The sequence below is a fragment of the Crinia signifera genome, chromosome 9 (genome assembly GCF_055691185.1).
Source record: "Crinia signifera chromosome 9, ASM5569118v1, whole genome shotgun sequence".
Lineage (NCBI taxonomy): Eukaryota > Metazoa > Chordata > Amphibia > Anura > Myobatrachidae > Crinia > Crinia signifera.
In genome coordinates this window covers 35,891,142-35,912,003 of record NC_139225.1, presented here as the reverse complement: position 1 = coordinate 35,912,003, position 20,862 = coordinate 35,891,142, and the positions used below count along the sequence as shown (strand labels likewise).

At 46.0% G+C, this 20,862-nt stretch overlaps 2 long non-coding RNA genes across 2 annotated transcripts; both read right to left on the bottom strand.

The window, feature by feature from the left end:
* Nucleotides 1–9,516: 9,516 nt before the first annotated feature.
* LOC146036565 (uncharacterized) lies at nt 9,517–11,919 on the bottom strand. Its single transcript, XR_014460856.1, has 2 exons — nt 11,660–11,919; nt 9,517–10,075 (listed from the first exon to the last, which is right to left on the bottom strand). It is a non-coding gene; the product is annotated as an uncharacterized LOC146036565 (long non-coding RNA).
* Nucleotides 11,920–14,040: 2,121 nt separating this feature from the next.
* On the bottom strand, nt 14,041–16,982 carry LOC146036564 (uncharacterized). The gene is made up of 3 exons (XR_014460855.1): nt 16,807–16,982; nt 14,748–14,912; nt 14,041–14,165 (listed from the first exon to the last, which is right to left on the bottom strand). It is a non-coding gene; the product is annotated as an uncharacterized LOC146036564 (long non-coding RNA).
* Nucleotides 16,983–20,862: the final 3,880 nt, after the last annotated feature.

Sequence of the window (20,862 nt, the reverse complement as noted above, 5' to 3'; positions counted from 1 at the left end):
GCCAAAGCTACACATTCATCTGTGTCTAGGACGTATAGTTGGTTGCATCGGGTTGCTGAAGCAATTACAGTCCCTCTTTCATTATGCACCATGCACTTGCCCTTTGCAAACTGGACTCTGTAGCCTTTTGCCTCGAGTACGCTGATAGCGATGAGGTTACTTCCCAATTCTGGTACATACAGGACGTCTTGGATATCTGTGACTACTGTCTGTCCCTCAATTCTTAGTCTCACTGTGATTGTCCCAACACTTGAAGCAGTAAGGATCTTTTCACCAATCCCGGTAACTGTTGTGGGGTTACACTGTGTTAAAGAATTGAACCACTCCTTGTTGCAGCTGAAGTGTCTAGAGGCTCCCGAGTCCATGTACCAGAGATCCCTCCTTGGCTTGTCTGTTACATTCAGTGCTGACTCGTTCTTCTTATCATGCCGCTTGTGCATGCCACTAGTGTTCTTCAGCCTGCATTCTGAAGCCTTGTGCCCTACTTTGTGGCACACATAACATTTGAATGTGCATTTCTTGGGTTTCGCACCCTTTGCTACTAAGGCAGAACCTTCAGCTATGGCATCCTTGTGGATTCTCTCTTGGAACTGTAGTAGTTTGGCTCTCACAACTTCAGTTGTAAGCTTGGTCTCATTTGACTCTAGTGCGACAACCAGAAAGTCAAATTCCTCTGTCAAATTATGCAGCATTACCATTGCTACTTCTTCCTCATCCACTTTTGCTCCTACACACGCCAATTGCTGAGCTATCGATAGTATTTTATCAATATAATCGTTCATGTCCTTGCATGCATTCAATTTTGTTCCATACAGTGTGCGTCTCAGACTTATCCTTCTCATTAAGCCTTTATTTTCATAAGCACCTTGTAGAGTTGTCCACATGTCCTTAGCGGACTCCTTCCCACAGATAGTAGAATAAACATGCTGCTCCACAGCCAGGCCTATTGTGCCAATGGCCTTGTCTACCTCTTCTGGGTTTGGACTTTCTCCTGGGGCTATTGTGACTTTCCATAGCTTCTCCCTCTTAAGCTGCATTTCCATAGCGAACTTCCATGTAGTGTAATTCTCTGAGCCTTTGAGCTTTGGAAAGTTCATGCTATGCCCTGTACTGTGCATTCTCGTTAACTCTTCCACAAATGGCAATTTAGAAATAATTCCTTTGTGTTCTTTTATGTACTGCGCTAGCACTTTGTCTTCAGGGGGTTAATCTTCGCGCACGTGACGTGCTGGGCCCATAACCTATTGGCAGAGTGTATATAAGTACGTGCAGTGTGGTTGTTAGACCTCACACTTAGAAGATATAACCAGTTTGAAGGGTTTATTCAAGTGGCAGGCTTGTAGGTTACAACAGTACTTCATGTGTTAACTTCAAGCAGTAATACAACTTGTACATTTGGTAACGACAGTCTCTGGTTGTTACTTAGCTGTAGCGTTTTGGCGCGTGCAGGGTAAATGACAGTCTGCTGGTTTACGCTGCGGTATCTCTCCCAGTCTCGCTGCTGCCAATGATGACTGATCTCCCTGTGCAAAAGGTCACGCTGGTAACGGGTTTACAGCGGGGACTTGCTCCTATGCGCTCCGGTGCACGTGGAGCTACAAACAGCATGGACGGAGTCACACACGATCTGAGGCACACTCTAACGCGGGGACTTCCTCACAGGAAAGAGTAACGCTGCCAGCAGGGTCAGGGGTCTCTGCCCTGCTATTCGCTTAAGCGACCTGTCACTCAGGGTGACGCTTAACTACGTTGGCTGCAAGGGGGAAAGGGAAGACTGTAAGTCTCACACTAAGCAGTGTATGCGGAGACAGGCGCTGAGCGCTGCAATCTAACAATGAGCACACAAATCTGTGAATTAGCAGCTCCACCATTGTGTGAGTGACAGCAATCTCACTCTGTGAGAGTGCTGAATCTGCACTTACCCACAGGCTGTGATGGCGTACCATATCTGTACTGCGCAAGGAACACGTCCATTAACCCCTTCCCGACATTGCCTTTTTTGTTATTTTTTTTTTTTTCCTCCTTGCGTTCAAATAAGCGTAACTTTTTTAATTTTCCGGCTATATAGACACATGAGGGCTTTTTTTTTGCGGGACAAGTTGTACTTTTTAATGGTACCATTTACTATACCGTATAATATTCTGGGGAATCAGGAAATAATTCAATGTGGGGTAAAAAGAAAAAAAAACGCAATTCCACAATTTTGCGCTGGTTGCGGTTTTTTTGGAGTTCATAGTTCGTTTAAAATGATGGGTTATCTTTATTCTATGGGTCGTTACGATTCCGGTGATACCAAACTTATATAGTTTTCGTTACGTTTTACCACTAAAAAAAAAAATAGAAAATTTTACGGTTTTTCGAATTTGCGTCGCGTCGCCATGTTCTGCGGCTTATAACTTTTTTATTTTTCCATCTACGGACCTGGGTGAGGGCTCATTTTTTGCGGGCTGAAGTGTACTTTTTAATTAATACCATTATGGGATATGGGCGACTTTCTGATCTCTTTTAGCTATTTTTTTTTGGGTAGGCGATGCGACCAAAAAACGTAGTTTTGGCGTTGGGAATTATTTTCCGTTTACGCCTTTAACCGTGCGGGATAACTAATGTTATATTTTAATAGATCGGACTTTTAGGAACGCGGCGATACCAAATATGTTTATTTTATTTATTTTTTATTTATTTTTATTTGGGAAATGGGGAAAGGGGGGTGATTTGAACTTTTAATATTTTTTTATTTTTTTTTATTTTTAAACTTTATTTTTTTTTATTTTTTACTTTTACTACAAGGCCCCCTAGTGTACTTGACCACTAGGGGGCGCGATCGCCTGTACTAGGTTCAGCCATAGAGCTCTATGGCTGAACATAGTGATTTTATGCACTTCCTATTACATCCTGCCTCAGGCAGGATGTAATAGGTATGCTGACACGGCCAGCACAGGGGTCTACATTAGACCCCTGGCTACCATGGCAACCGATCGGCACCCTCCGATCTCGCTGCGGGGGGCCCCGATCGGCGCCGGAGGGGGGCGCCCCCCCTCCGATCAGCTATTTAAGCACTGCGGGCGCTTTGCCCGCGGTGCTTAAAGGGTTAAACGGCCACGATCGGCGAACTCGCCGCTCGTGGCCGTGAGAGCAGGTACCTGGCTGTAATATACAGCCATTACCTGCTCTCTTTCAAGCCAGCTCACTCCGTGAGCTGGCTTGATTCCCCCGCAACCGACATATGACGTAAATGTACGTCATATGTCGGGAAGGGGTTAAGGCGCCAGCCTTAATGATCGGAATTTCATTGCTTTTTGGAGTTTGAGTGGAAGAGTTACAACAGGTTTCAGAAATGCCAGATCATGTTTAAGAAGCCTTAATGGGACATGTGAAACCGTAAGGTTTTTTGTTAATGGAATATATATATATATATATATATATATATATATATGCGTAGGCCCCATAGCAAAAGTTTGTAAGGGCCCCCTATTTAGCAACTGATGGTAATAAATGTATGTAAAACATTCATTAGACAGTAAAGATGGGCCCCTCTCAGCTCTGGGCCCCATAGCAGCTGCACCCCCTGCACCTATGGCAGTTATGCCCTTGTCAGAAGGGTTAAACCCGGGTTGCCTTGTATATAATGGGCGACCTGGGTTTATTGTGAAAGGGTTCAATGTCTATATGTGATGGTCTGCTTTACATACAGTTTTTACTTTATTTTTTATGAGCTTAAATCTCCACGTAGCATGGTTAATTAAACCCATGTGTCTCTCTCATAGTGGCTTAACGCCATTTTCCCACCTGAGCAAGTTGTGGGAAATTCCACTATCCGCACCAGCTTCTTGCACAACAATGAGGATTCTTACACCATCTACCAACTATCTGCAATCTTTGCGAGGACATCTTGCTAAGCAGCACAAAATGGATTACGGTGGTGATTCTGGTTTGTTTGCAAAAGCAAACTCCTTCTTTAATGCACAAACCCATGCTGCACTGCAGGTGGGGCAGATGTAACATGTGTAGAGAGAGTTATATTTGGGTGGGGTATGTTCAAACAGAAATCTAAATTCCAGTGTAAGAATAAAGCAGCCAGTATTTACCCTGCACAGAAACAAAATAACTCCCCCCAAATGTAACTCTCTCTGCACATGTTACATCTGCCCCACCTGCAGAAGGAGTTTGCTTTTGCAAACCAACCAGAATCACCCCCTATATACACTGATTGGGTAACGTTGTCCTCCTGCTGGGGATTTTACCAGAAATTATTTGTGATAGCACGGATGCACTTTCTTCCATACCAAAGCACTGTTTGTGGTTGATCCCCTAGCGATGGAAAGTTGCTTGGTGTTTGAGCAGCGCTGCTATACAATCACATCTGTGTTATTGATGTCCCTTTGGGGGTTATTTTGGTTCACTCTTTCTGACAAATTCCTTCTTAGATGGACAAACCCATGTGCAATGCAGGTGGGGCAGATGTAACTTGTGCAGAGAGAATTAGATTTGGGTGGGGTTTTACTACAAAGGGAGATCTATATTGCAGCGTAAAAATAAAGCAGTCAGTATTTTCCCTGCACAGAAACAAAATAACTCACCCGAATCTAATTCTCTCTGCACATTTTACATCTGCCCCCCTGCAGTGCACATGGTTTTGTCCATCTAAGAAGGAATTTTGTCAGAAAGAGTGAACCAAAATAACCCCCTTTGTTTGAATACCAAAGGAGTTGAGAACCATTTATGATTAACCTATGTGAATTTCTGTATGGTTTTTCAAATACGAGATGAATGTCATTTTATGAATACTTATTAGCTTTCTGTTTTATCTAGCTGCATGGTTATATTTTATATTTGTCAGTGGACCTGAAGCGATGTTCGCTTTGGTTTATTGTTTACATCCATGCGATCAATAATCATATTGCAAATTTGGCAGATATTATCACAGTACATGTGTACATGGGCCCCTTAAAACCCATATACACTAAACAACCTTTTAAAAGATATTACTCAGAAGAATAAAATATCTAGTGTGTACACTCAGTATCATTAACCATGCGCACTTCCCACGTATAGTTAACGTTAATCACCCAGCTCGTCGGCAGACCGTGCAGGTAAATTTTGGCCATGAAGCTAACAACCTGCATGTTCAACGTCCGCGTGTGATGTCACGAAATGATATCGGTAACTAGTTAACTATGGGGCAGATGTATTAAGCCCGGAGAACAGATATACTGGAGATAAACTGGAGATAATGCAACGGCCAATCATCTCCCAACTGTCATTTTCAAACACAGTTAATTGGCTGGTGCTTTATTTCCTTTCACTCTATCTCCAGTTTATCTCTTCTCCAGACTTAATACATCGGGTGTGGTACAGGGGTCCGACAGTCGGGATCCTGACAGTCATTAGCCCAATGTCGGGATCCCGACTGGCCGTAACCAGACAGCATGGCAAGCGCAACAAAGCCCCTTGCGGGCTCGCTGCGGGCACGGTGGCTCGCGTGGACTCCCACGAGGGAAAATAGCCGACGGCCGTCGGGAACCCGGCTGTCGGTGTTTTGACAGTTGGGATCCCGACGTCGGGTAAATGCCTGTCGGGACCCCGTCCGGCACCCGATACATCTGCCCCTATATCGGCTGTGTCCCTAGTGGTCTAGATGCTGTAGTCCTTGTTATTGAGGGCTCAGGAACAAATGCGGGGCACTCTCCAAGGTCCTGAATCAGGCCTGTATTGTTTATACCAGCAAATGAGCCAGTACCGTGGTGCGTCCTATTAGCATATGGGAGCGTCCAGCGTTTCATGGGCATTCTCATGCTAATGGGCCGATCACGTGGGGGCGGGCAGCTAATATCACCAGATGTCAGCAGCCCGCCCACTGCCTTCTGAACATGCATGCATATGTAAGGTTGCTCAGAGCAACCTTAGATATGCGTGCATGTTCCACCTCATTCGATGGTCACTGACCATCGAATGATTTGGGTATTACCTCACAGGCTGCAAATGGATGTTTATGTAAAACATCCATTCAAAGCCAGTGCGAACTAATGTGCCTTGCAAATGGTGGGCCAGCATACCACCATTCTCAAGGCAGGGTTTAGTTGACTAGCAAGGGTGCGAATTTGCATCTGATGGAATCAACCAGAATACCCCCTATGTGTGGTGACATGATCGTTGGTGTGTGCTCAACCAGGGCTGTATCAGGGAAGAGCCCAGCACTGGCTGGGCCAAGGTACAAGGGAGCTGCACTGTGGGTAATGGTCCTGGCAGCAGCCTGCAGCGCAGCCTCTGAAGTTTTTGGCAACTGGAGCTCATGCTCCACCAGTATCGCCCCTTGCCACTCCCCTGCATGCTGTGCTGGATATAAGGCTACATGGGCCTGTAGTGATTACTATATGCCACAATGTCTCCTTGAATAATAATAGAAAAATGTTGTGAAGAAAGTAGAAATACAATTTTGTACACTTTTGACTTATTAACAACCATGTGACCAGCTGGATGTGTGTCATCATCATACCATCATGATGGGCCTATTGTCTTGTGGGGGACTGGAGGTGTAGCTCTATCCAGTCACATTACCAAGTATCGGTACTCTTCCTCTGGACTGAATGAGGGAAGGGTTGTAGCCTGCGATCTTGTACAATTGTGGAGAAAACACATAAATGCCATGCAGCAGGGCATCGGCTGTGACCGCTTCAGAGGAGCCTGCCACCAGAAATTGGGGAACCTGGGATAGGTCCCCGCCACCATCTTATTGCAGTTGGAGCAACAAATGTCAGCCAGGCAGAGACAGCATTGGTGGCATTTTACATATGGAACCAGTCGTGAGCCAAGAGGAGGCCGCAGACCAATAGCAATTCAAGAGCGGCCATTGTGGCTGCTGGTCTGGAAGTTCTGGCAGTACAGTAGCCCCTGAGGGCCTGCCATTACCTGTTGGAAACTAACCTTCCAGCAGCTGCCAGGCTCTGCCCACCTCTTATCTAATGTCTAGGGGATATATTTTTAATGACCAAATTATGTACATTATAGATATTTAACCATATTAATTTTATTGACAAATATGAAAAATGTACATAAAATTATACTAAATAAAGATTAAATAGCTTTAATATAATTCATTCCCCCCCAACTGTCTCGCTTATCGCAGGACCGTCCAGCATCTATTTAGAGAGGCAGAGGGGCTGGGGGCATGACCAGAACGACAGTGCTGGCCATGCACCCGTAGTGATGTAAATGTGGATCCCCCTATGGCATAGGCCCACACCCATTTTCCTGAGCCGTGTGATTTCTACATTGAAGATGTTTGGAGGTATGCTTGGTTTAATTAAACAAATATCAGCATATTTGGAAAAATATTAGCCCATTAGGTTTTTGTTTTTAAAGTGATTTTTTGGAGATTATAGTATTGCCTTGTAATAATCAGGGGGGGGGGAGAGTAATGGTTGGCGTAATGGGTGGTGGGGGGGGAATACAATCATGGAACCATGACAGCTGAAGCCTCAAAAAGTATGGTGGTCACTACCATAAAAGTATAATACATTCAGCCTTTATGCGCATGCACGCCATCGGTCCAGTACGCTATTTGTGTACTGAACTGGTGTCCCATCTGATGTCTGTTGCAGACCAGACCATCATGCTCTCATCTTTCAATGGGATGCCAACAGTCATAAGACCGATGCCAGAATTCCAACATCAATTAGGATGCCGGCATTTCAATCCCGTCTGCCCACATTCTGAAAGTATGTTGGCAGTTTAGTGTGCAGCCAGGAGGACGGGGTGTGTTTGGGCACTTACAGCTATGATTTGTCAACCACCTAGCACCCTGTAGTCCAGCGCATCAGATGTATGGCAATGTGAATGCATTGCGATAAATCGCATGTGACAATAGATCAACTATAAAATTGCATTGAAGAACTTCCAAGAAGCTGCCGGGGGAGTTCAAGGGAAATCACATGCGACTTGAGCCTTAGATATGTTACACAAGTATATGGGGCCTTTATAGAAGGGAGGGGTCAGGTCCCCATACTATAGGATTATTGACATGCAATTTGGGCTCTTTGCATGCGATTGCAGCGATCAATCGCATGAAAAGCATCCAAATTGAATGTGATTGACAGCAGTCGTCCCTGCTGCAGAAGCAATCTCTGGGATCGCATGCGATAAATCTCATGCAAAAGGACCGCACTGGCAGGCAAAAGGACCGCACTGCATGAGACAGAGACAGCTTACACAGAGCTGGCCATGCTCCTGTAGTGACGGTATCCTTGTAAGGCCGTGCCCCCTGTGACATAGGGCACACCCCTTTTTCAGCCATGCGAGCATCCAGACTTCTAAAATCAAAATGTTGGGAGGTATGCTTTCACTATAAATTTTTCTTAATAAAAAAAAAAGGGCTTTCTTGAAAATGGTTTTCTACTTTATAAACTACACAGCCTATAATAAAAACAGTATATTCTTGAATTATATATTTTCTTGTTCTAATGCTACCTTAGTGAATTTGGCCCAATTTTGATTACAAAGCATTGCTAGGCATTAGCGGCACCTAGTGGTCACCTGCAGACTTGTTTCTACACTAAAGGGAAAGCCTTGTTCTTATTCCTTACTAGTGAGCCGCCCTTCTGCTTTGCACAGGTACATTATTTCTAGTGATGTTTTTACATAAAACTTATAATATATTTCTTTAATCGACCACATTTGTAATTTTTCCTCTGGACATGAATACAAAAAGATATATATATATATTTTTTTATGTAACACGCGAAAAGGCCACAAGAAGTTGTCCTGGGAAGAACATTCCCCACTTAGATCAACTCTAGCTACATTAGGTGTTTGATCTTGTGCTTTATTTATGGACATGGCAAAGCAAACTTATCGGGAACTGGACTTGTTTAAAATGAAACGGTAAATTTGAGGGAATCATTGGTATTCTGGGTATTCAAACATTTCTCCAGTTCCATACTCAGTTAGATTACCCTCAATGAGATTTTTCATATGCAATTGTGTCCCATTGCATGCCCCCCTCTCCCAATCACACAGACCCTGCCCCAGCCACCACACTCTCTGCCCCCCGCTCCCCATCACACACTCCCTGCTACCCATTAAACACCCCCTACCTCACTCTACACCCCCTTCTCCCCATCACACACCCCGTTTGCAATATTAACATGGCTGTGGAATCATGTTACCATGGGCTAAGTGGGCAGTATGGATGGGTGTAATGGTTAGCATTACTGCCTCACAGCACTGAGGTCATGGGTTCAATTCCCACCATGGCTCTAACTGTGCAGTGTTTGTATATTCTCCCCATACCTGTGTGGGTTTCCTCTGGGTACTCCGGTTTCCTACCACAATCCCTTAACCCTAGAACATCTGTATTTGTGCGTACATGTGGTAGGGAATATAGATGGTAAGCTCCACTGGGGCAAGGACTGATGTGATTGTTCAAATATTCTCTGTAAAAGCGCTGCCGAATATGTGTGCGCTATATAAGAAACTGTAAATAAAATTGTTAAAAAGAAAAAAAATGCATTTGTTATCCGATGTATTTCCATAGTTTATTTGTTTCCATTGGTGTTATGTATCACATGACGTTCCTTATGCATTTCCACCCACACCAAATGAACACTTGTTATGTTCAATGAGAAGAACAAAATGAATCAAAGAGCAGAAGCATCCGATAATCAGAAAACTAATTTTATCCTACAAACCGCATAAACAGAATTAGGTCAAAATCACAGTTCCAGAAAATCTTGCTGGCCTTCCACGTCTTCTAGAATAATCTAGTGATAGATTTCTGGGTACATTCCTGGCATCAATGCCACCATAGCCTTACAACTCCATGTGTAACCCAGTAGCGATGCTTTAAGACGTGGACGGAAGGTTTGGTGGTTCCCCGTAAGATTCTAACTTTAAGGCTGCATACGAAGGGCACCGTCCAGACGAATGACTTCTGCATTCAACATGGGGTTTTCTACAATGGTTTGTACCAGGTGGGCATACTCTTCAGGGTGTCCCAGTCGGCTGGGGAAAGGTACTTGCTTGGCCAGGAATTCTCTTGCCTTCTCAGGGAGCCCAAGGAGGAGAGGGGTTGCGAACAAGCCTGGAAAGACAGAATATTCGGTGACATTTTACAGTGTTCCGGAGCACAGAAAAAATCTTACACAAGAAAAAAAAAAATGTTTTCCAATGTTGGTCCCCAAGGCTCACTAGCGGTCTAGGTTTTTGCAATATTCATACTTGAGAACAGATTTTAAATAAAAAAAATTGAAGGTACTAAATAAGCCAACGGTGTTCAAGCAAAGTGCATACACACCAAGCGATTTCCCCCTGCCCAGTGATTTCTCCAGGGCGTGGACAGCTTTCCATAGTAGGAAGCTATGGAAAGCGGTCCACCCGGTCTCATCTGCTGGTAATACCAGCAGATGAGTGCCGGCAGCTGGCGATGATGCCAGAGCGCGCATCACCACTCTCCCGTACACACTAGGCCGCTTTGGAGGGGAAAGCGGCTGGTACAACAAACTGAGCTGCTTTAAACTCAAAATCACCCAGTGTGTATGGGGCTTTAGCGGGGGGACCAGACTCCATAACGCCTCACTGGGAACATTACAAGAAAAAAGGGTCATTATTAATAATTTAAACCTTTCCTAGAGTAAGAATAGCACAACAAGTCACTCATATCTAGTCTTGACTAAGGAGGAACAATTTTACAAGTGTACAACAGGGAGACAGCACACGGCACCAAGGTAAACTTGCAATGCTGCTCGCAGTGAAAACTCAGTCACGGAGACAGCGGGGAGTGTCTGCAAAAACAAGGCGGTCTTATATGCATAAAAAAAACGGCACCATCACAACTCCCATGTGTATTCTTGAACAGCCATGAAGGCACAATGGGACCACTCGCACTCAGTTGCCGAGCATGTTGTGATGGCTTTGATGGACGTTTGTTCGCTTGTAGGCGGCTGCCTCACAGTTTGCTGCTGCTTTGTTAGCACTGCAAACGCATCTGAATCAGGCTTCCTCAGCTGTAACAGTCTCACAGAGAGCATCAGTCACAGACACAACATAGGCAGCCATTTTGTGTGGTAATGCATTCTATTTCACAAAAACTCTAATCAGAATTTATAGTTTGTAGTGAATTTCCTGGCTGCAATTGCATAAAGAGTTGCTTAAGAAATAAAATGGCTGCTGACTTTATGTAAACTACTTATATCTATATAATTGGGACCCTCTTTCTTTACTACAGGTGTCCCATATGAATAAGTTGAGGGGGGGGGGGGAATCACAAGGATGCCTGGCAAACGTAACTTTATTGCCAGCAATAAATGACCTCACTGAAGAATCCCCCAACTACTATCCATGTAGGGCTGGTCATAGATGTATGACTAGGCATCATTCCAAAGAACATTAGTGCTGGACACAAAATGGCTGCCTTCACTATGTGTAGGCATCAGGTAGTATAAACAAATGGTTCCCTAGTGCAAGGATGGGGAACCTTTGGCTCCCAGTTGTTGCTGAAGTAAACATCCCAGCATGCTCTGCTACAGTTTTGCTTTTTGACAATGCTAAATAGTTGCACGGCATGCTTGTATGTGTAGTTCAACAACAGTTGAAGGCCAAAGGTTCCCCTTCCCTGCCCTAGCAGGTCACATTTATGCAAGTAAAACAGATATAAAAAGGAAAGTACCAGGAGCGATGGTCACGACTCTGATGCCAAGTGGAGCCAGATCTCGAGCGATAGGGAGCGTCATTCCTACAATTCCCCCTTTGGAGGCAGAGTAGGCCGCCTGTCCAACCTGCAACAGTACACAATGTGACCAATACAGCAAAGCTCATGTGACACATTACAAATAACCAGAAGTAGGCAATTTCATATACATATAAAATAAACCATGCTGGGAAATCACACTACGCCAGAGAGGAGCACGGTGCCGTTGGACCTCAGGATCTCCACCTGCTTCCTTGTGCAATCACCAGTTACACATTTATCTTACATGTCCTTAGCTAAACACAAGAATTAGAGGGGGAGAGGGACAGATTACTGTGCTACCCAGAACTTAACAATTGTGTAGGAACAAAAACAGCAGCATGGACGATGTAATGGTTAGTATTACTGCCTCACAGCACTGGGGGTTGGTTCCCACGTTACATCTGCCCCACCTACAGCAGCATGGTTTTGTCCATTTGAGAAAAAAAAAAAAGTGCTTTGTTTGCTAAAGAGTCCAAAGGAGAAAACACAATACACACAGGGCCCAATTCCAGCTTGAATACATGGTCAATGTCCACAAGACTGAGCAATTAATGGTAGACTGTACATGCACCGCGGTAGAGTTGCGATGCCGCTCTCGATGAGAATTTCAGCGCAGTTATTGACAGGAAGGTATTGTTTAAGGTAGGAAACAGGGAATGTCGGCAAGCAGAAAGACGGGTCAATCCAGTTTCCATAATCAGATGAGATCATGTACATAGAGAAACACGCCTCCAGTGTCTCTATTGGCGCGTCCACTCTTCATGATCAGACACTCATTTCGGAAGTCTATGGGCCTGATTCAAAGTTGATCGCTGTTGTGCGAATTTGCAATCCGTTTGATCATGGAATGATATTCATGTGCACAAATCGTAGTGCGCATGCGCGAGCCCAAATAGCAAACTGGATTGACAGGAAGCTGGCGTTTGGGGGGTGGTAACCAAACTTTTTTTTTTAACTGAGTGTAGAAAAAGAAAAATGCAGGCCTGCCCAGGCGTTTTAAGGGAGGATGTGTGACGCCAGTGCGTGCTTCGGTCAGCCTGTCGCAGAGTGCGACGCCAGTGCGTGCTTCGGTCAGCCTGTCGCAGAACTGTAGAAGGGTCAGACTTACTCACATGTACACAGACTGGAACTCACAGATTTGCGCAGGTTTTCTGTCTGTCTCGGCGGCGGCTATCTAGTTGCAGTCATCTGCAACTTTGCAGATGAGCAACCAGGTCTGAATTAGGCCCTATGCTTTTGCGCCAAGGCTGAGTATATGTATGCAGTTGCCATGGCGCTGGTGGATGTGATGTGAGCGTTTGTCTCACTTCACTTGACATGATTAGCAAGTCCAAAGTCCACAAAAAATAAATACATTTGCAGCTGTGTACGCATGTGCACACAAATCACTATCACAATCTGCACAAGGAATAGTTTGCAGATGTAAAGGTTAAAGAGTCCGCATCTGTGTACGGGATACAGCCGCTAGGTTGGCACTATAAAGGTCAACATACATTAGGTCAACCACTAACGGTTGACAGGTCTTAGGTCTACACAAGCATTAGGTCGACAATGGGAGAGTCGACATGCGTTTTTCACATGGTTTTTATTTTTAGCCGACCTGACCATCCACTAGGGCGTGGAAGGAGAATACGATAGGATCCGAAGCACAGCGAGCCATGCGAAGGGACGCGGTACACTGATATGGGGTTCATGTCCACTTACAGCGAAATTCGGAACAAAACAAAAAAACGTGAAAAACTCATGTCGACTTAATGTATCAGTTGTATTGACTTTCCAACCCACGTCTACCTATTTCATGTGTTGCTCTTAAGTGGTCAAAACCTAAATATATGTCGACCCTATGACCCATACCCCTATGTACACAACCGAAAGCGATTACAAGCAACTGGAATCATAAGCATCGGTATCTCTCCTGATTTAAGGATGAATGGGCATCACTGGTTGGTAGTGAGGTGTCTGCACATAGTATAAGTGTCCCGTGACCATGTATACAAAGCTGCAGCCTGTTTAGAGGTTTCAGGAGGATCTCCCACATGAAGGAATGGGTTGGGGCAGATGCAGAGGAATGTAATGATGCCGCTATCACAAGCTGAAGGCTGCAGATGTCATGGTCGCTGAATGCAGGGGGATAGTCGCATGGATTTCTTCTAGCTGGAATTGCCACCGCTCTAGGTCAACTCAGAGACAGACCCTCCATTTACTGTAGGAGGAATGTATCCAAAACACAAATACATATAGATGACACAATACATCTTTCTCATACTCAAAAATTTTAGGTCATTACATAAAAAAAAATTAAAAAAAGCCTGACCTGTCCATCAAAGGCAGCGATGCTGGCAGTATTAATGATGACTCCTTTCTGTCCATCAACATCTGGCTCATTCTTCACCATCTCTGCTGTCGCTAGACGAATAACATTAAAAGTTCTGGCAATGTTCACCTAAGAATAGCAAATAACATAAAACAACAACTTTTATCGGGTCCGGTATGATATGCCGGCGGTCGGAATACCGACGCCGGAATCCCGACCGCCGCAATGCCAGCAAGGGGGGGCTGTGGAACGACCCCCCTTGCGGGCACACCGTAGCACGGGCACACTATTTTATTCTCCCTCTATGGTTGTCATGGACAAAGTGCCGGCATTTCGGCGGTCGGGATTCCGGCGTCGATATTTAGACCGCCGGCATATTGACCGCATCCCTTTTTATCTTACCACCAAAAACCAGTACTAATGTAATTTAATCGCTAAATTATCCAAGTTGATGTTTGATGCTGCAGCGTATATTGGCCTTGATGCAGACTGTATTCATTCCCAGGGGGACCTTGCGCATGTTAACCGCATACCATGTGCAGTGGTCCGATAATCGGCCACCCTGCGATCGGGTCTGAATCAGGCCCATTATTTGTTCACACTCAAAATGATTGAAAACTGTAGAAATTCTTCCAAAATACAGGTTTTAATACAATAGCTTATACAAACAGAGAAAATAGAAAATATAGTTCTAATATCGTTTAAACCTACATTTATGACCCTCTGGAAATCTTCCAAGCTGTGCGGCCTCTGTTTGCTTTTGTTGTAGGTTTTTATAGCTACGGCAATCCCAGCGCAGTTCACCACAATATTCACTCCTCCAAACTTGGAACGGGCCACCTCCAACGCATTTGTCACATCGGACTCTGAGGTCACCTACATTCAATTACCGGCAGAAAGCAAATCACACAACAGATTAATATTGACGCAAAAAAATAAAAAATATTAAAAATATTTATGTATAAAAAGAGGTTGCATGTTTTTATTTAAAAGTGGAAGCAGGCAAACTTTTTTTTGTTGAAGTCAAACATGGTCTTTTAAAAGATTTAATATGGCCACCAGCTTCACAAGTACACCTTAGGTGAGACATATCTATATTACAGATGAGCAGGTTTGGTTTCCTGGAACCAAACCCACCCGAACTCAGGACTTCCGGAGCAGATCCGAGTGCAGGCACGTTGTCCTTCCAGACTCGGAATTGGGAATGAAACAAAACATCATCTTAGTGGAGTCAGATCTCAGAGTTTGGGTCTATAAAGTTGTCTTCTGACTGATCCAGTCAATGTCTGCTATGTGAGACAATGGCCGTCTTAGGCAATCAGTGGCCCGTTAAAATGGGAACGGCTGCTGATTGGATGTGACAGACAGGAGTGTAGAGAGACAAGTTGGGGACCTGTCAAACTGTCTGAATGGTCATCGGCCACTGTAGCCCTGTAAATGTGCAGAACTGGATGGTCTGGGCTGCTCTGCCCTTTCTCAACCTGACCCTGTATCAGCATCTTGCAGAGAGAAAAAAGTGATTTTCTACTAAGAAGAGGTAAGCGGGATTATTTGGGCTGAAAAATAAAAATCAGACAGGCTCCTGTAGTGTTTAATTGGGACTTTCTCCTGAGGAAGCCGAGTCACCATAGCCCAGAGGATTTTGTCAGAAAGAATGAACCAAAATAAGGCCCATTGTTACATCATATTATGCGCTGTGAGCTGCTGGCCAGTCAGTCCCTCTGCCTGCAGGAATAGATGCGCCCAGCGTCGGGTAATACGGGGGACTACCAACTTCACCCTTCTGCCACTGCCGGCCCCGGAACGTCCCAAAAAAATGGGATGTTCACGCGATATATAGCATATAAACACACTGCCAACACACACACATAGAGAATACATATACAGTGCTGAAACACATATTATTTATTTATTTACAGTTTCTTATATAGCGCAGCATATTCCGTTGCACTTTACATAAGTTTGGAAATAGGAATTCCTTCATGCAGTCCGGAGCCTCGCCTCCCAGACCGAGCCAGGGCCATGGCAATGGAGGTAGAGGCAGGCACGGCAGCAAAGGCTACAGATGGAGTGCGTGGTCAGGTGTGAAAGATTTTATAAGTGTGGGACAGAGCAGGATGTGAGAGGCTTCAGCAGCACAGGTAATTTACCACCCCCCCCCACGATCACTCAACAGCAGCTTAAATATCACCCCCCCCCCCCGCAACCATAGAAGAACAGCACTCCCAGTGTCCTCCCCTAGTAGAACTGCACTTCCAGTACCCCCCCCCCCAGCACAACAGCAGCACTTCCAGTGCCCCCTCCCCCCACTATAACAGCATCACTACCAATACCCCCCCCCCCAGTAGAACAGTAGCACTACCAGTACACCCCCCCCTCGAGCAAAACAGCAGCACTTCCCATACACCCACCCCAGTAGAACAGAAGCACTTCCAGTAACCCCCCCCCCCCAGTAGAACAGCAGCACTTTCCATACACCCACCCCAGTAGAACAGCAGCACTTCCAGTACTCCCCTCCAGTAGAACAGCAGCACTTCCAGTCCCCCCTCCAGTAGAACAGTAGCACATCCAGACCCCCCTCCAGTAGAACAGCTGCACTTCCAGTATCCCACCCCACCCCCCCCTCCAGAAGAACAGCAGTACTTCAGTAACCAAACCCCCCAGACCTGTTATTACATCTTATTTGTAGCATGATTGTGTACACAAAAGACCCCCACCCCCCTTCCGCATAGTAACCTGCTAGGAGTTAAATGTCCTCCCCTCTGCTTACCTCCCCATGAGCCTGATATTCTGGAAGCCTCTTTCATCCAAGGTACTGGGACCCACATCACTGCAGCAGCGGCAGGAGCAGACACTCTGACCCTACTTCCGCAGAAGCAGGGAGATGACCGGGAGCGGAGCTCAGTGTACTGTATGCAAGCAAGGATTACACAGTCGTTCCGGGTGTAGTTCCATCAGCTGCCAATAGGTGGCGATGGTGCAGCACAGAGCGGATGACGTCACTGCAGTGGAGCTACGAGTTACACAGAGATTCTCTTCTGGTTGGTTGGCACAGTGGCGCGTGTCTATTAGTCCAAGCTACGGGGAGCCACAGGTTGCAGGTTCGAGTCCCGAGACCCAGCACGTGGCAAGGGAGGGACACATCGAAACAACCTGATTTTTATTTTTATATATTGATAATATTATCTATATATTTATTTTCAGCAGGAAATATTCTGTATAGATAATATTATCTATATACCCGAGAAGAATAAGTGGGGGAAGGACAGAGGCTGGTGGTGGCATTTGTGTAATACAATTGTTTAACATATAAATAGTATTAATTATCATAAAACTGATTGGCACATAACTAATACACCAGATAAATAGTGTAATACAGATGGAGCGCCTCTCATTTTTGCTGCCGCTGCGCCAGCGCCAAAATCTGGCGAGAGGCACCCCATCTGACTGAGACGCGCGCGTCTCGCACGCGCGTCTCAGTTTCCCGTTGGCGGGGGGACGGGAACCCTGTCCGTCTCCACTTCAGAGAGACGGACAGGGTTAGGGGGGGGGGGGTGGCGGGGACCCGGGGCGTCCGTCGGCAGGCGGCGGGGACACGGCAGCTGGCGGGGGATGGCGGATGGCGAATCTTCCGACGTCACCTACAAGAGCAAGGCCCACTCTATCTGTATAAAGAAGTGCGTAAAGAGAAAAGTGACCTGAAAATTGTCATTGTGTTATTATTATATTTTATTTGGTGTTATCCGGATTCCGTATACAGCCGCCATCTTTTACCTCCCTCAGTATTAGGGATGCCAATCCCGGGGCATTTTTTCAATCCCGGGATTCGGGATTGAAAAATGCTCAATCCCGGGATTCCCGGGATCCCGGGATTGGCTTCCCTAATAATAAAAAACACCCTGGCCGCCCGAGCGCTGGGTGGGTGGGCGTGTGTCAGGGACCGCTGGGTGGGTGGCAGGGACCGCTGGGTGGCAGGGACCGCTGGGTGGCAGGGACCGCTGGGTGGGCGGGCGGGTGGGTGGCAGGGACCGCTGGGTGGCAGGGACCGCTGGGTGGGCGGGCGGGTGGGTGGCAAGGACCGCTGGGTGGGCGGGTGGGTGGCAGGGACCGCTGGGTGGGTGGCAGGGACAGGGACCGCTGCCGCTGGGTCCCCGTGAGCGCTGGGTGGGCGGGCGGGTGGCCGGCCGTGAGTGCTGGGTGGGCGGGTGGCCGGCCGTCAGCGCTGGGTGGGCGGGCGGGTGGCCGGGAGCGCTGGGCGGGCGGGCAGCCGTGGACGTGCGGCTGTGCCCTGCGCAGCGTGACCTCGCAGCGTGACCTCGTCACGCTGCGCACTGCGGGGTATGGGAGAAGCCGGGCAGCGTCTGAGTGCTCAGACGCTGCCCGGCATTAAACTGCGCATGCGCAGTTTAATCCCGAAATCCCGGGATCGGAAATTCCAATCCCGGGATTGAAATCCCGGCGTTTTGGGGGCCAAATCCCGGGATCCCGCCGATCCCGGGATTGGCCACCCTACTCAGTATACAGTATCCGACTTCCTGTGTGTCTGCGCCATCTGTCTGTGTTACTGTGGTCTCCGTATACAGTCGTGATCTTGTATCTCACTCAGTATACAGTATCCGGTTTCCTGTGTGTCTGTGCCGTGTCTCTGCGTTATTGTGTTATCCGTATACAGTCGCCAATTGTCAGATTAAGGTCTAAATGGGCCTGGAGCTGAAAATGATCAAGGACCTATTATGCACAATAATAGGGGTGGTGGCCAGCACCTAATAATGTGGGTAGTGTGACCAATGTTCTGTTTCGGTGGTCTGCTCATGGGTGTGTTTCTATTTGTGTAAATACTTTCAACTTATTATATATACCTGGAAAAGGCAGGGTGCTGGCATAGGAAAAATGTAGGGAGATATATTGGCGGGTGCCCCCCAAAGGTGCTAAGATACTTGCGGGGTGAGGCGGCACTCCAGTGATAAAAAAAAAATACTGAAAGATGAAACTTGGTAGACAACATTTCAGCACCTTTTATGTGGTCACCTAAGTTTACCACACCATATACCCCTTATACAAATCATGCAACACAATAGTTACCCCCTTATACTGTATTTGCCTCTTACACATTATGCCACATGTAATGAGCCAAAATTCCCACCGACTGAGCCAAAATTCACACTATGGAACACGGATTGAGTCAAAATTCACACTATGCCACACAGATTAAGGCAGAATTCACATTTTGCCACATGGATTGAGCCAAAATACACACTATACCAAAAAGATTGAGCAATAAAGCACAATATGCTTCATAAACAGGGGCATTGCGCATTAAAAATGTACACCATAATGCCTATTACATGTTTCGCCACACTACGTATTATGCCTAACACCATAATGCCTATTAAAATTATGCTACATAAGTGCTGTTTACCTACATGCTCATTGCCAGGGGTTCCCTGTGGGATTACATGCTCATTGCCAAGGGGGGAATACATGCTCGCGGTAACTGGGGGACAGCCGCCGCTGGCAGAAAGGACAGCCATTGACAGCCGGGCAGCACTGCAGGTCCCGGCTATTTGAAATAATACCCCTTTCACACCAGAAGATGCAGGGATTTACCTGGGAATATGGTCCCAGGATCATGCAGGGACATTCCCGGGCTGGCCCCTTTTACATCAGCCTAGTACCTGCATTTTCTGGTGTGAGGGGGAGAGAACACCCCCCCCCCCCTTAAACAACCAGCTATATCTTCAGAACCAACTGACCCATTTATATGTAGGCTTTGAATTATTTTGGTCCTGTGAAACTGGGCTGTTTGGTTACAGAGAAATCTGTCCTCAAACAACATGAACAGCCATGAAATTACATTTCAGAAATGATAAAAATCACTTTACCCGCAATATCTCTAGAATGAACTCATATGGACCAGCCTGGTATCAGACTGAAGGCCCAGCGATTTGGGTTTGACTGAGTTCTACCAGTAATGCCAGGCAGGAAATGGCAGCCATTGGAACCTGGTCCTATGTTGTCCTATGGGGAAAACGTTCCAGCTTTGCTTGGCGGTATCTCCGGTTCCCGAGGGGCTAGTTAATCTGGCCCTGCACGGCCTCATTCCCGGCATTCAGGGGAAACAAAGGATGGTGCCCTCCTCTTACTAGTGACCCCAACCTCTGGTGTCTTTCCTTCTCTTTTTGATTGGACATTCGGTAATCACCTATACCCCTTTCACACTGCAACTAAATCCCACATTGATTTTGTTCACTTTATTTTTCACGATTTTTTATTTGATTTTTTTATTTAGTTTGTTAGCGCTGTGAACTGTTTCTGGATCTTAAAAACCTATTTTTCCATTTGTAAATCCCAGGTTGTTGCCGGGTTGACGGGTCAAGGTGCAGTGTGATAACATCAAACTGAATAACCCGGGTCGACCAATTTGACAATTTGACCCTGGCCATCAGAAAGCAGAGGCGTAACTATATATATATATATATATATATATATATATATATATATATATATATATATATATATATATATATGCGTAGGCCCCATAGCAAAAGTTTGTAAGGGCCCCCTATTTAGCAACTGATGGTAATAAATGTATGTAAAACATTACTTAGACAGTAAAGATGGGCCCCATAGCAGCTGCACCCCCTGCACCTATGGCAGTTATGCCCTTGTCAGAAGGGTTAAACCCGGGTTGCCTTGTATATAATGGGCGACCTGGGTTTATTGTGAAAGGGTTCAATGTCTATATGTGATGGTCTGCTATACATACAGTTTTTACTTTATTTTTATGAGCTTAAATCTCCACGTGGCATGGTTAATTAACCCATGT